General features: G+C 42.4%; 1 protein-coding gene across 4 annotated transcripts in view; it reads left to right on the top strand.

Annotated features, from left to right (window-relative positions):
• syt8 (synaptotagmin VIII) overlaps positions 1 to 14,692 on the top strand; it is a 351,409-nt gene that overhangs the window by 259,131 nt on the left and 77,586 nt on the right. Inside the window, exon 2 of one of the 4 annotated variants that reach the window (XM_078549117.1) lies at positions 13,341 to 13,568. The exons of the other annotated variants lie outside the window; for them this stretch is intronic. The gene's annotated coding sequence lies outside the window, so the exon portion shown is untranslated. The remainder of the gene's footprint in view (positions 1 to 13,340; positions 13,569 to 14,692) is intronic. 4 annotated transcript variants of the gene reach the window in all.

Raw genomic sequence — 14,692 nt, 5'->3', positions numbered from 1 at the left:
CAGAGAAATTAAACACTTTAAAGTAATTCAAGTCAATAGAATGACTATTTTGAAACAGCAGGGATCATTTTAATTGGGAAACCTAGGTAAAGGTCTATGACTCAATACAAAGATTATAAAGAGTAGGAGAGAAAATTGAGTAAATGAAGTGATAGTGCTTAATTAATGCCAAATTTGACTTTTAAAAACTTGTGGTTTGTAGGGTGAAGGAAAGACTGAGGGAGGTGAGTTCTCTGATTTGTGAACCTGGGAGAAAATATGTTAAAGTAGCTATGCAATGAATCTGCTATTAATTTATTTTCAATTAAAACGCCTCCCCTTAAATGCATCTGCATTCTTCACCTCAACCACTCCCTGTGGTACGAGTTCCACATTTTCAACACTCTGGTTATGGAGATTTCTTTAGAATTCCCTATTGAATTCCTTGGTGACTATCTTAAATTTTTCTGTTCTTTCAAGCAAGTGGAAAACCTTTAATAATTTTTAAGACCTCTATTGGGTTATTCATCAATCTTCTCTTTTCAAGAGAAAACAAGCATAGCCTGTTCACTTTTTTCCAGTTAGGTATAACCTCGCATTGCTGGTACCATCCTTGTAAATATTTTCTGCACCCTCTCCAGTGCCTCTATATTCCTCTCGTGTGTTTTTTTGAGGAGTGCTGTGCAGGAAAATGCAGTGCAAGTCAGAGGGTAGGACTTGGCAGCTGGAAGTGTTAATACTACTCACGTTTCCTGCCCTCCTGAGGTCCTGGATCCTCTTGGTGCACTGTCTCTAAGTGCGGAGGGCTCACAGTTCTGCTGCTGAATTCCTTAGTCACTTCCGTCCACACTTGCTTGGTTGAAGAGGTTGTTGCTTCCTCCGGTCCTTGGGAAAGATCACCTCAGTGAAGTCACTGAGATCCCACAGTGGGATCTGATGGTAGAGTGAGAGACTTGGGGAGCAGCCTTCTTCTCCATTCCTGTGGTTGATGTGGCCTCAAAAATCCAAGTGCTGGTGAGCCATTATAGCCCATGCTGTGGTCGCTTTAATTGGGAATCCTTCTTTTGACAGGATGAACGCATCATTCCAGCTGACCTCCCTAATTGGTCAGGAACCCAAAGGTGGGAGGCTAATGCCATGGCTCTGGGAAAAAAGTGTTTGCTAAGCTCACCAATGAGTAAATCAGATCCCCGTAAATGATCCTGCTGTTCCATCAGGGACTAAGACTGGAATTTTCTGGCCTCTCCTGCTGGCGGGATCTTCTGGTCCTGGCGAAGTCAATGGATGTTTGAATGGCTCGCCGCACCCACTGCGGGGAAAGCTGCCATGGCAGGGCAGAAAAGCCCAGCCTAAGCGCAGAAGACTCCACCCTCTTGCCCTACTCACAGCTTTCTTTCCACCTAGCTTTGTATCATCAGCAAATTTGTGTATGTTACATTTGGTCCCTTCATCTAAGCCATTAATCTAAATTGTAAACAGCAGAGGACCTAGCATTAATCCTTGAGGCAATCCACAAGTAACAGCAAAACAACCTGAAAATGACCTGTTTATGCTTGTTTTTTTACCCCTTTAACCAATCTTCTGTCCGTATTAATGTGCTATCCCAACCCCATGAGTCCTATCTTATGCAACCATCTTTTATGTAACACCTAATCAAATGCTTTTCAAAAAATTCAAATGTACGACATCTATTGGTTCCCCTTTATCTAACCAGCTTGTTACATTCACTAAAAGCTTGAGTGTATTTCATAAAACCATGGCCAGGATTTTGCCACTTGTGTAGAGGTCCCAATGTCATGAGGAAATGTGCGTCGTTGGTAATTAAGTGGCTGCTGCTGGGGCTGCTGTCCTATTAGGGAAGGTGGCCGGCCCCAAGAGGTGCTGGCCCAATCAGAGAGCTGGCAGTTCAGCAGCCTCAACAGCACCACCAGTACGAGTGGTTGTTGCTGAGGCAGGCTGGAGACCAGGGGCCTACAGCCGATAGGCGAAGACAGTTTTGAAGTTAAGCAGGGGCTGAGTGCTGGAGGGAAGTTGCTTTCTAGAAAATTAGGGCTGCAGGTGCTGCCTTCCCTTCTGTGCTCCTCTCTTTGCTGCATAAAACCTTCCCCCCGGACGGCTGGGGGGTCGTCTTCTCTCCTGGTGGTGGGGGTGGGGGGGGGGGAGGTGGGTGGGGGCGGTGGGGTTGGTGGTGGGACGGTTGATCTGCTGTCAGCAAAATGCTGACGCCATGTAAGATGGCCCCTATTAAACCCTTTAATAATTGAAACTGGCTGTCTGCCTCCTTGGGGCAGGCAGTTTGTCCACTTCTCATCCCACCATTGGTAAAATGCCTGATGGCGGGACCAGAAGTGGAAAGGCTGCCTGCTCCAATTTTACCGTCACCGCACCCCACCCCCCATGCAAACCTCCCAGTCCACCTCCCTTCGGCCCCATGTTAACTCTGCCTATGGTTTTCTAAGTGCCCTGTTACCAGTCCCTTCATGCTGGATAGCAGTGGTTACCCAACAGCTGATGTTAGGCTAACTGCACTGAAGTTCGCTGTTTTCTCTCTCCTTCCTTTCTTGAATAGTTACATTTGCTAACTACTAAACAACTGGGACCGTTCTAGAATCGGAATATGGAATTTTGATAGATTCCATTCAATGCATCCACTCTGTCTATCTCTGCAGCCACATCTTTTAAAACCCGAGGGCATAGCCCATCAGGTTCAGGGGATTTGTTAACTGTTAGGCCCATTCATCTTTTCAGTACTTTTTCTTTACCAATACTTCAAATTCCACACTCTCATTAGATCCTTTGATCCCAACTACTTATGGTATGATTTTGTGCCTTGTCCTGTGAAGATGGACAGAAAATATTTGTTTAATGCCTTTGCCCTCCTGTCTGAGCCTCTAAAGGACCCATGTTAACTTCCACTACAATCTTCCTTTTTACATACTTGCAGAAGGCCTTACAATCTGTTTTAATACTTCTTGCTGATGTACTCTCATTCTATTTTCTCGCTCTTTATCAAATTTGTGATTATCATTTGTTGGTTTCAAGCTTATAACTCTTCATGGTAATATTCTAAACCTCTTAATCTAATTTCAATGTAGTTGAAATCCTCTTTGATTATTATTTCTTTACTTATTTTGCTAATTTGCTTGAATATTTCTTCTTCTGCCTTCCTTTCATTATTAGGTGGTCTGCGGACTACCTCTAATTAGTGTGATTGATCTAATCTTAGTATACAAGCAATGTATAATTCCCAGTCCTGATTCTTCTGTCACCATATCTCAGTGAGTTGCAGGCTAAAAATTCCTCTACTTTGGCCCAACACTGTGCATTAGCTTCAGTCCACAAAAGAGTAACCCCTATTGTAGCAGTGCAATATTTTAATCATTCATACGTCAGCTACCTATGGCTCCTCAAGAGTCTGACAAACTAATCCCAGGTCAATATTGGCTTTGTGTTTTGAGCTCACACCTACTAGGAATGTAAGGACACTTATAAGACAGTGCATTTCCTGATAACCATTTATTTTTCCTTTAACAAGATACAGCGAGAAAATATATAGTTCATCGGAAGATCATGGGACAATGAGATTCTAACTACTATGCTGTAACCTTCAAAGTTATTTATGTAATATTTTCACAATTATGCTTGGATTTCATATTTGTACTATACAGGAGAGGAGACACAGAAAGTAAATAGGCATGAAATATACAGGGAAAAGATAGGATAGAGGGGAAAATTCAGAGTACCACCTGAGTGAGCTGTGTTAGATATCTTGACATACAGTCGCTGCTCTTTGTTGTTGAAGTGTGTTTGTTTTACTAACAATTGCAATTAATGCCATGATTTAGTAGCTGTTTAGAAAGGGCAGGGATTTACTTTATTGAAAAAACTAGGTGAAGGTCCAAGGTCCGTAATGCAAAGAGTGAAAAGTGTAGAAGAGATGAAGCCATCACTTTCAGTCCCTGCTTCAAACTCTGTTCCCTGACTCCATCCCACTTTTTGGCAACAGTCTGAGGTTAAGCCAGTTGTTCATGGCCTTGGTATCACATTTGACCCCAAGATGAGTTTTTGATCTTATACTTGTACCATCAAGGACCGCCTATTTCCACTTCCGTAATGTCATCTGACTTTGCCACTGTCTCTGCTCATCTGCTGCTAAAACCTTCATCTATGCCTTTGTTATCTCTAGGCTTGACCATTCCAATGCAATTGAGGCTGGTTCCCCACATTCTACCTTCTCTAAACTTGAAGTCATCCAAAATTCTGCTGCCTGTGTCTTAACTTGCACCAAGTTCCGTTCACCCATCACCCCTGTGCCCACTGACCTTCATTGGCTCCTGATCAAGCAATGTAATTATTTTAAAATTCACATTGTTGTTTTCGAAGCCCTCCACGGCCTTGCCCTTCCCTATCTCTGTAACCTCTTCCAGTCCGCAACGCCCTGAGATATCTGTGGTCCTCTAATTCTTGCCTCTTGAGCATCCTTGAATTTAACCACTCCATCTTTAGCTATCAGGCTTTCATAGGAACATAGGACTTGGGAGCAGGAGTAGGCCATTTAGCCCTTTGAGCCTGCTCCGCCATTCAATAAGGTCAAGGCTGATCTGGGTGTGGTCTCATCTCCATTTTCCCATCTGTCCCCATAACCCTTGACTCCCTTGTCTATCAAAAATCTGTTCAACTCTGCCTTAAATAAATTCAATGACCCAGCCTCCACTGTTTTCTGAGGAAGAGAATTCCAGACTAACGACTCTGTCAGAGAAAAAAAAATTCTACTCATCTCCGTCTTAAGCCATAGACCTCTTATTCTTAAACTGTGTCCCCTGGTTCTAATCTGTCTCACAAGTGGAACCAACCTCCCAGTATCTACCCTGTCAAGTCCCCTCAGGATCTTATATGTTTCAATGAGATCACCTTTCATTCTCCTAAGCTCCAATGGGTATAGGCCCAACCTGTTCAATCTTTCTTCATAAGATAAGCCCCTCATCCCAGGAATGAATCGAGTGAACATTTTCTATACTACTTCTAATGCAATTATATCCTTTTTTGAAATAAGGAGACCAAAACTATACACAGTATTCCAGATTTTGTCTCACCAATGCCTTTTACAGCTGCAGTAAAACTTCCCTACTTTTATATTCCATTCCCTTGCAATAACCATCAACATTCCATTTGCCTTCCTAATCAATTGCTGTACCTCATACTATCTTTTTATAATTCATGTAACAGGACACACGGATCCCTCTGCATCGCAGAGTTCTGCAATCTCTCTCTATTTAAATAATATACTGCTTTTCTATTCTTCCTGTCAAAGTGGACAAGTTCACATTCTCCCACATTATACTCCATCTGCCAAATTTTGCCCATTCAGTAAATCTACCTATATCCCTTTGTAGATTCTTTACCTTCTCCTGACAACTTACCTTCTTATTGTTGTCGTAAAACAATAAACCAACCACTCAGAGCCTGTGAGCTTCATGAAAGTAAAGATTTTAATTCAAGCTTATGCTGGGAGAGATGTACCCTGGTTGACTTCCAGGATATCTCTCTCTCTCTGATACAAAGTCTATGTAACAAATTTATAGCTTTTTAGGTATCACATTTCACTACACTGCTTGGTACAACCTTTAATATTTTAGCACGTACATCACATATCCTAATCAATGAACTGGCAATTCATGTTCTGCAGATGTTCCTTTCATCTCAGCTTTAGCCCTAGAAGTTTGTTAGTAGTTTGGTTATAATAGTACCTCCCTGTCTGTTCTCTTACCACCCTAACAGTGGTTTTCTAAGCGTGTAAAGGCATTAAATTTTACAACTTGTACTCTTAGCTAGTTTTCCACAGTATTGGCTACATTTCCCATCATGCTTAGAAAAAGCTAGCTACATTGTCTACTCTAAGGCTGTTAAATATTTTAATATCAACAAATATGAAATCAATTCAGTTCTCACTCTTCACTACCTATCTTGGTGTCATCGTCAAATTTAGCTACCATACATTTGGTCCTTTCATCCAAATCAGTGATGTAGATTATAAATAATTGAGGTCCCAGCACTGATATCGGTGCCACTCCATTTGTTACAGCTTGCCAACTTGAAAAAGGTCAACTTATCCCTATTCTCTCCATCCTGTTAGTCAACCAATCCTTCATCTATGTTAATATGTTACCCTCTACACCATGTAATCTAATGCCTAGACCCTAAACTCTGGAATACCTTCCCTATACCTGTCCCCATCTACCTCACATTCCTGCTTTATTACACTCCTTAAAACCAAGCTTTTAGTTATCTGGCCAATGGGCCAGAGTTGGGTTGATAGTGGGTGGGTCCCGATTCTGGGATTCCCGACCCAATTCCCAGGCTGTGCTATTTTTGGGAATGCCTTTAAAGGGTGTGGGCTGCTTGTTGTCAGAAGCCTCCATGCGATACTCTTGACCTGGCCGACTCCATTCAGGAGATAGGTATCTCCTACTCCTCTGCAATTTTCATGGAGTCAGGCCACATTTTTAAAGACACGTGGTTCAAGGCCACTTAGAGGAGTCATGAATCCTAGAGTGCATGAGGGGAACCTTTAGGAGGTAAGTTCAAAAGATCCCCCTCATAGACCCTATGCAGGTTCTGCCCTTTCACCACTCACTATGTCCTCTCATGACCCCATTCAGGCTCTGCCCTTCCACCAACCAGCTCTGCCCACTCATGCCTCCAGTGCCAGAGTCTGCCCTTTCATCCACCCCCTGTCCCTTTGTGGCCCCTATGCTAAGCTCTGGCACCTCCATACGCATTTACCCACTGTATGCTTTCTAGGACCAATGAGCATCACATTGTAATGTGGAATGCATAAAAAAACCTTTGAACAAATATACTCCATTGATAAATTTCTCCTATTGAAAAAAGGTCTGGAGTGAAAGTTCCTAAAATTGTCAATCATCCAGGCCCTTTGAAATTTCAAAAGCGTCAAACCACAAGCGCCTGAATCCAATGGCGTTGTTTCAATAAACAGTGTGAATTTGACTACAGATATTAGAGAGCCTGAGCTGTCAATCAAATAATGGGGAGCAGGTCTTCTGTTACTCAAACAAACAATTCAGCAGCAAGCTTTTGTGAGTTTAGAACTAAAGAAGGTTATTTATTCTCACACACTTACCCCAAATTAACACAATGTTACCCACTCAATCTCACATGCATACTCATGCACATATATTAGTTAAAGGTAAAGGTGGTACACTTCTAAAGATTACCGTTAAGATAGTCTTTGGTTTACAATCTCCGGTCTCCCATGTGGCAGACCTATACTTTATTGGGTGCTTTAAAGTTGAAATGAGCATCCTGTAAAGCAAAGGGTTCACTGCAGGTTGCGAGGTTTCTTGTAGTCGAATTTCTAGGGAGTTGGTTCTCAAGAAGAACTTTGAAAACTGCAACAGGTTATGTACTTTGGATGCTTGATGTTTTGCAGCTGGTTTCTGAGTCTGGTTCACAAGCTATGTGAACTGATGTTTCTGATGGCTGTGGTGGATATATCTCCAAACAGCTCCTGCTCTTTTAAACAAACAAAAAAAACATGGCTGCCTCCATGTGGCTTTTCACAAGTTCAAGGTCTCTTCCAAATAAATAGTGGTGTTTATGTTGATCCCAGATCCTGTGTTGTAGGTTAACACCTCTGCAGTGTACCCAGTCTAGTTTGGATGCGGAAAGCCACCATGATACAATGGGAAGGTGATGTGGGTCATTCACTTCTATCTGCCACCAATTGAGTTTCAATATTCCCTTTTGTTCAGTATGAAACATGAAAACAAGCAGTCTGGAAAATTCCATAGCCTCTTTGTGTTGGCCCACTCTTAAACAAAGGGATGTGTGAATTCCCCAGATGGCTGTGAATGTCCAAACTTCATTAGATATTTGCCTGAGACTTGATACTGACTTTAGCTCAAATGCCAAATGTTTGCAGCAGCCATTTTAACAGTTTGTTGGTGCCTAAGTTTTTAAAAGTTAAAACTGAAAGTTCACAATATACTGGGCATGACACTTTGCTGCTGTAAATCTGAAAATAGCATTTGGGTGATATCAACAGTGGGTTTTGAAAGGTTGCACAATGTGGGGTGAAGGGAAGAATGTAGGAGGTAATGAGTTCCATTATTTGTGAGCCTGAGAAATAATAAATTGGAGTAGACGAATCTGCAATTTGCTTATTTTCAGATACTTGCAAAATAACTTAAAATTTCCTACGAGTTTTTTAAAATCACTTTTACTTTAGCAGTAATGACTTGCCATAGGGTAGAATCATCCAGTCCCAGTGGCGGTGGGCATCATGGCAGGCATAAGCAAACAATATGCTGAGAAGGCCAAAAATTGGCTTTACGCCGTCGTGAAACCAGTTTGCAATTGTCCGTTCCACCCATCAATGGCGGCCACATCAGGAACCTAATTTCAATACTTTAGCATCCCAGTATAAGCCCTGCTCACTGGAATCACCCTCCCACACTGGGTTATCTGGGTAGGCTGACATGTTTCACAACTGTATGTAAGCGATGTGCACCTGGCGAGCTGCAGTTCAACTGGGACTTTTAGATTTGTTTGCCTACTTTGCTTCAGGCAGCACTTGCAGTCATCAGTGCCAGGCTTTGCAGGCAGCACCACATCATTTTTAGGGGGGCTCATGGGCAGGTCTCTACCTACCAGACCAGTCATAAGGCAGGGGTGGCTTTTCAACGGCTGCTGGGCTAGGACTTGCTTGGGGAAGGGGGCAAAGTCGCCTCAGGCAAGGGAAGAGGCTGCAGGACATGGTCTGTACTGGGGAAGGTGGGTGTGTGTGTGGGGGCACATGTTGATCTGTGCAAGTGGCCTCAAGATGGTGAGGGCTGAGGAGGCAGTCTCCAGAGGAGATGAGGCTAGATGGTGATGTGAGGGCGTGTATGAGACAGTGAGTGGTGATGTCCCTTGAGTTGGCAGTGAGTGAGATGCCAGTGAACATGTGATGGCCTTGTGAGTGTGTGAGTTTAGAGTGATGAAATGGCTGCCTTACCCTGGTGGCACAGGTAAGGTCATTCACTCTCTTTCTGCACTGGATGGCCAGCCTCTTCTGTGCAGTGTTGGCACAGACCATCATTGCCACCACCTTCCAAGCCGGAGTGGTAAGATTGTTGGACCTCCTGAAGCCAGAGCTGGGGTGGAGGACATCATGGTGGGCCTCCAAAAGGCATTCCAGTGATGGGTCACTGAGCTGCAAGCATTGAGAACTGCGTGCACGACTGCAGTTTAGATATGGAACCCGAGTGAGGTAATAGTGAGGTAATGGCACGGTGGGTGATTCAAAGCCTGCCTGCCAGTGAGATTGCATGTTTCCCGTGACTACATAATTAATGAGGCAGAAAGCGGACGATACGGCGGAAAACCTGCCATGGCGGCCGGCCATTAAAACATTTTTTTTTCACGCCTGCTACTGCACTTAGCGCAAATCTGGGATGATTCTGCCCATGATCTACTCAGGACAAGCAGGTTGAGTTGAAAGTATTACCTTTAACCACTCTGCCCATTCATCCCTCACTACAGTGCAGGTGGAGTCACATCACTCCTGTTCATTCACAGTTCACAGCATGATCTAGACCTTGGTGCATAGGGTATAATTTCAAAATTTGCAGATGATACAAAACTTGGAAGCATTGTAAACTGTACAGAGGCTGGTGTAGAACTTCAGAAAGTTGTAGAAAAGTTGATGGAATGTGCAGATGGGTGGCAGATGAAGTTCAACGCAGAAAAACGTGAGGTGATACATTTTGGTCGGAAGAACGTGGAGCGAAAGTAATAAATAAAGGGTACTACTCTAACGTGGGTGTAGGAGAAGATCCTGGGTGTATATGTTAACAAGCCATTAAAGGTGGCAGGACAGGTTGAGAGAGCAGTTCATAAAGCTTGCAGTATCCTAGGCTTTGTTAATAGAGGCTTAGAGTGTAAGAGCAAGGAGGTTTTATTGAGCTTGTATAACACACTAATTAGACCTCAGCTGGACTACTGTGTACAGTTTTGGGTGCCGCATTTCAGAAAGAATGTGAAGGCATTAGGGACTGTACAGAAGACGTTTACAAGAGTGATGAGAAACTTCAGTTATGAATATAGATTGGAGAGGTTGAGACTCTTCCTTGGAGAAAAGAAAGTTGAGAGGAGTTTGATAGATGTATTCAAAATCACGAGGGGCCTGGACAGAGTAGATAGGGAGAAATTGTTCCATTGAAAGAAAGATCAAGAACCAGAGGGCACACATTCAAGATAATTGGTAAAAGAAGCAAAAGCAATATGTGAAAAATCTTTTTCACACAGCGAGTGAGTAGGGTCTGGAATACACTGCCTAAGAGTGTGCTGGAGGCAGGTTCAATCAAGGCATTCAAGAGTGAATTAGATGATTATTTGAAAAGAAACAATGTGCAGGGTTACAGGGAGAAGGCAGGAGAATGACACTAGGTTAAATGCTCATTCAGAGAGCCAGTGTGGACATGATGGGCTGAATGGCCTCCTTCTGCACTGTAACAATTCTGTGATTCAGTTCCTGTTTGAATTATTGGGCTAGATTCTCTTCCATGATTCTAGACTAAACCATGGGTAAGACTACTGGAAGATGAAGAAAAATGTGGGAAGTGTGTCATACAACTGTCTTACCATCTGATCGACATTTCCCTCCTCTCACGTTCACTGGACTGCTGCCTGCCACCCCTTTCCCACCAGCTGCATATAGTGAGGGGCTACGCCCCTGATGGAATTTCATCCTGTTTGCCTCTGTTACTGCCACTTCCCATGGGGAAGGTAATGGTTGGTTCTAGGGAAGCAGCAATAATGGCCTTAAGGTGCCCCCATGGAAGAAGAGGCCTTGTAGTGGACTCCTATCCCTTCATTTTCTGCCAACACTTAGCTGCTAACAATCTTAGCCAAGGCTTTCAGTGGGTCATCTGATTGGATCTCCAGGGTACTTCCACTCCTTTAATAGTGTTTCCATTACTTCTGCGGTTGTAGCATTAGTCCTACTGCAGGATTGGGGAGGGGATCTGACCCCAACCCCTGGGTGGGGGGGTGGGTCCGATTCCAGGAGTCCAATTCGGGCCCTGGGGGATGTCTGATCCTGGGGGCTTTCTGATCTCTAACCCTGCCTGCATTTGCATAGTGGAGGGATGTCATCTATCTGTTGGGGGAATGGGGAGCTTGCAGGACAGCGTTTCTGTTCCTCCTGGCCCACAGCATTGCTGTAAAGAAACTTGCCTTCTCCCTGAAGCTGTCCTTGCATTACTTCAGCTGTCAGGTTTTCCCAGGTTTGAGAAGCCTGCAGTAAACTTGTAAAGCAGGTTAAACCACATGCTGCTCCATTAACATACTTAAAATGCATACCCGCCTCCTGGGCCTCTTGTGATGTCTCCGTAAAATACAGAGGTCATCAAGTCAGAGCCAGCTTCCTGGCATGCTAGGAAGTTTTCCTGATTTAATTCCCCCACCCACACCCGATCTCACATACTTGCTTGTGTTAAAATTCTTCCCTGAATATTCATGATCCCTGAGGCAGAAAATGGGTCAGGATTCTGATGGAATGGACCTAGGCCTTGTCTTGCTTATTGGTCCTTTGCAGCATTCAAAGATTGAAGTCCCCAGCAGAGGATTCTCTATTATGGAATACACACCAATAATGGAGTCTGCCTGATTTTTCTTCCACTTAAATGAATGGATGGAGAAACGGATAAGCTCTTTGTATATTCCTCCCTGCCCAGCTTTCCTCTCTGTACTTGCCCGAGGCGATATTTTTTGCTCAACTAACCAAAATCTGCCCTTCAAAATCTTCGATGTTTGTTTCTAACAATTTGAATGGTTTTCAGATAAAATTGTGAGCTTTTAAATATTTTTGCAGTTCTTGTATTTCAAGAAGATCAGTTGAAGTTGTATTGTTACCCTTTTGAAGATATTTTTCTTTTTTTAAACTTCACAGCCATGCTGGCACAGTATTGTAAAAATAATTAATACTTAAGAGGAGATCAGCTCTGCTAGTGAAGGAGAAGTGGATGTTAATTTGTCCAGTACCTCAACAAGGTGCAGCAGGTATAATAATGGCAATGTCTCTCTACAAACATCTTCTGCTTCAACAAGCCATATCTCTTTGTGGTCTACAGTGGTCAACTCCCAATAAGTAATGTGCGCATTCCCACAGTGGGTAACTTTGACTTTGTGCCATAGATTGTAAAGGGTGGTACAGCCTGTTTTATGAACATGCGAATTAGGAGCAGGAGTTAACCATTCGGCCTCTCGAGCCTGCTCCACCATTCAATTCATTAAGATCATGGCTGATCTGCTTGTGGCCTCAACTCCACATTCTCCTGATAAACTTTGACTCCCTTGTTAGTCAAGAATTTATCTACCTCCACCTTAAAAATATTCAATGACCCTGCCTCCACTTGTCTCTGGGGAAGAGAATTCCAAAGACTCATGACCCTCTGAGAGAAAAAATTTCTCCTAATCTCCATTTTAAATGGGAGGCCCCTTTATTTTTAAACTGTGTCCCCTGGTTCTCGTCTCCCTCACATGGGGAAACATCCTATCAGATCCAAACTGTCAAGTCCTCTCAGGATCTTATATTTTTCAATAAGGTCACCTCTCATTCTTCTAAACTCCAATGGGTATAGGCCCAACTTATCCAACCTTTCCTCATAAGGTAACCCCACCCACCCCACATCCCGGGGGGTTACATCTTTCTTGTTTTTTTTATTTCCATTGTGGAATCTACTTTCACTACTCCGTATCTAGTTGAGTGACAATAAGACCTGGGGGATGCAACAATAATATTCCTCATTGTATTTATTGGATATTATGATCATTATGATCTTGTACCTGAAACCACATCAATTTTCTTATGTTTCAGTAGACAAGCTGATAAGCACTCAGGCTTCTCAATTTATTCATTTGAATGATTGTAGACATTTTAGGATCATTATTGCTCTACTAGTGAATTCCCTCTTCCAGGGCTATCACTACAAACTTTGCAAAGCATAATGGTAGTCATCAATTCATCGAATTTTGCCCCTAAACTGGATCACAGAAAACTCTCGCCAAGCAGACCATAATTTATATATTATAGCAATTATGTAATTCCTGTGACATGTGCAATCAGCTATAATTACAGCAATAATTATGGTTTTGTACGTTTAATTATCCCTGCTTTATTCCAAATGTTCAAAAATCATAGAATTTAATCCTAGATAAAATCATTTTTAAACCTGCATAATAATCTCAGCAGAGTAATGCCTATCTGAAAACAGTATGCAATGGAATAAAGTGCAAGCTTACTTAACATTTGTACCTGAAGTTCACTAATTGGAAAATATACCATCATTTCCACACAGAATAACTCAAGGTCTGAAGAGACTGATTTAAATATCACAAGTGGCTTGATTAATATCAGCTCCGCTCTGAACATACCAGCCTACATTATCGCTGTACTTGTCCCAACAATAGCAATATTCTGTGACTGCAACATTCCTCCAGACTCTCCATTTCATCTTAATTTTCAAAGACACAGACTAACTGTGTTCCTCTCCGCAGATGCTGCCAGATCTGCTGAGTTTTTCCAGGTATTTTTATTTTTGTTTCAGATATATTCAATATTCATACAGTTACATCATTGTTTGGTTCACAAACAGAATAAATGAAGGGTTAGTGACAATCCAAAATTGCTGCAGGTTAAAACAGCTCCTGAGTTCCCGAATAATTCAATAATTTTATAATTTGTCTGAATTTACTTTTAATAGCATCATATTATGTCTCTGAGATTACCATACCTTGCTTTCATGCACCACACCTAGTATGGTATTACATGTTATAGATAACCCTGGTTAGTTTAGTAGCTGGTTGACACTCCCTCCTAAAGATTTTAGATTAGTGAAGTGAGTAATTTAAGAAGAATGCAGTGGGATACACCTAGAAACAGAGAAAGCATTAATCAGAAGGAAACACCCTGCCACTGTGCACCAACAAAACACTTGCTTGCGTGATGTGATGTGATGCGGGAGGCCGGGAAAATCTGCAGAATAAATTTTCACATCATTGTAATTGTGTGCGGGGAGTAGGAGGTGCTTCGCCTTTTGATTATTTTAATTCATAGGCAAATGGAAAACACCAGGCAGTTTAAAAAAGTTTTCCAAAGGCAGCTCATTGAGGAATTGTTCAGCTGGTTAAATATTAAGTAGCTGACCTATTTAGACTTTAGATTTAGATCTTACATTTGATCCTTTTGTTAAGTTAACTTATTTTATAGTGGATGGAGTGCTACCATGGTCTTTTGCACTCCTGGGTTAGGGTGAAGGGAAATGAGGGAGGATTTTCTCTTCCGATCCAGTGACCATGCTGGAAAAAATACATTTGAATGCCGTCTGCAAGAGAAGGATCCGGATTGGCTGTGATTTCTCTACCTCGGTCCTGACACTCACACATAATGAATGGTCTCTTGGAGGATATCAAGTAGCTATGGAGCTGTATTCCACAAGAGTCAAAGCCCTCGGAGCAGGGAAGTTGACGGGGGTGGGGAGAAAATCATTCAGACAAAAGAAAAAGTTATGTATAAACAGTGTTTGTATATATTTTTTTGAAAAATATACTTTATTCATAAAATATCTGGAGCATTCCAAAACATTTCAAAATCACCATCACAAAAGTACAATCAGATACAACTTTTACACATGGATCACAAGGTGCATCA

Source organism: Cetorhinus maximus, chromosome 9, assembly GCF_964194155.1.
Source record: "Cetorhinus maximus chromosome 9, sCetMax3.hap1.1, whole genome shotgun sequence".
Lineage (NCBI taxonomy): Eukaryota > Metazoa > Chordata > Chondrichthyes > Lamniformes > Cetorhinidae > Cetorhinus > Cetorhinus maximus.
The sequence above is the reverse complement of the archived record's forward strand: the minus strand, read 5'-3'. Positions and strand labels throughout refer to the sequence as shown.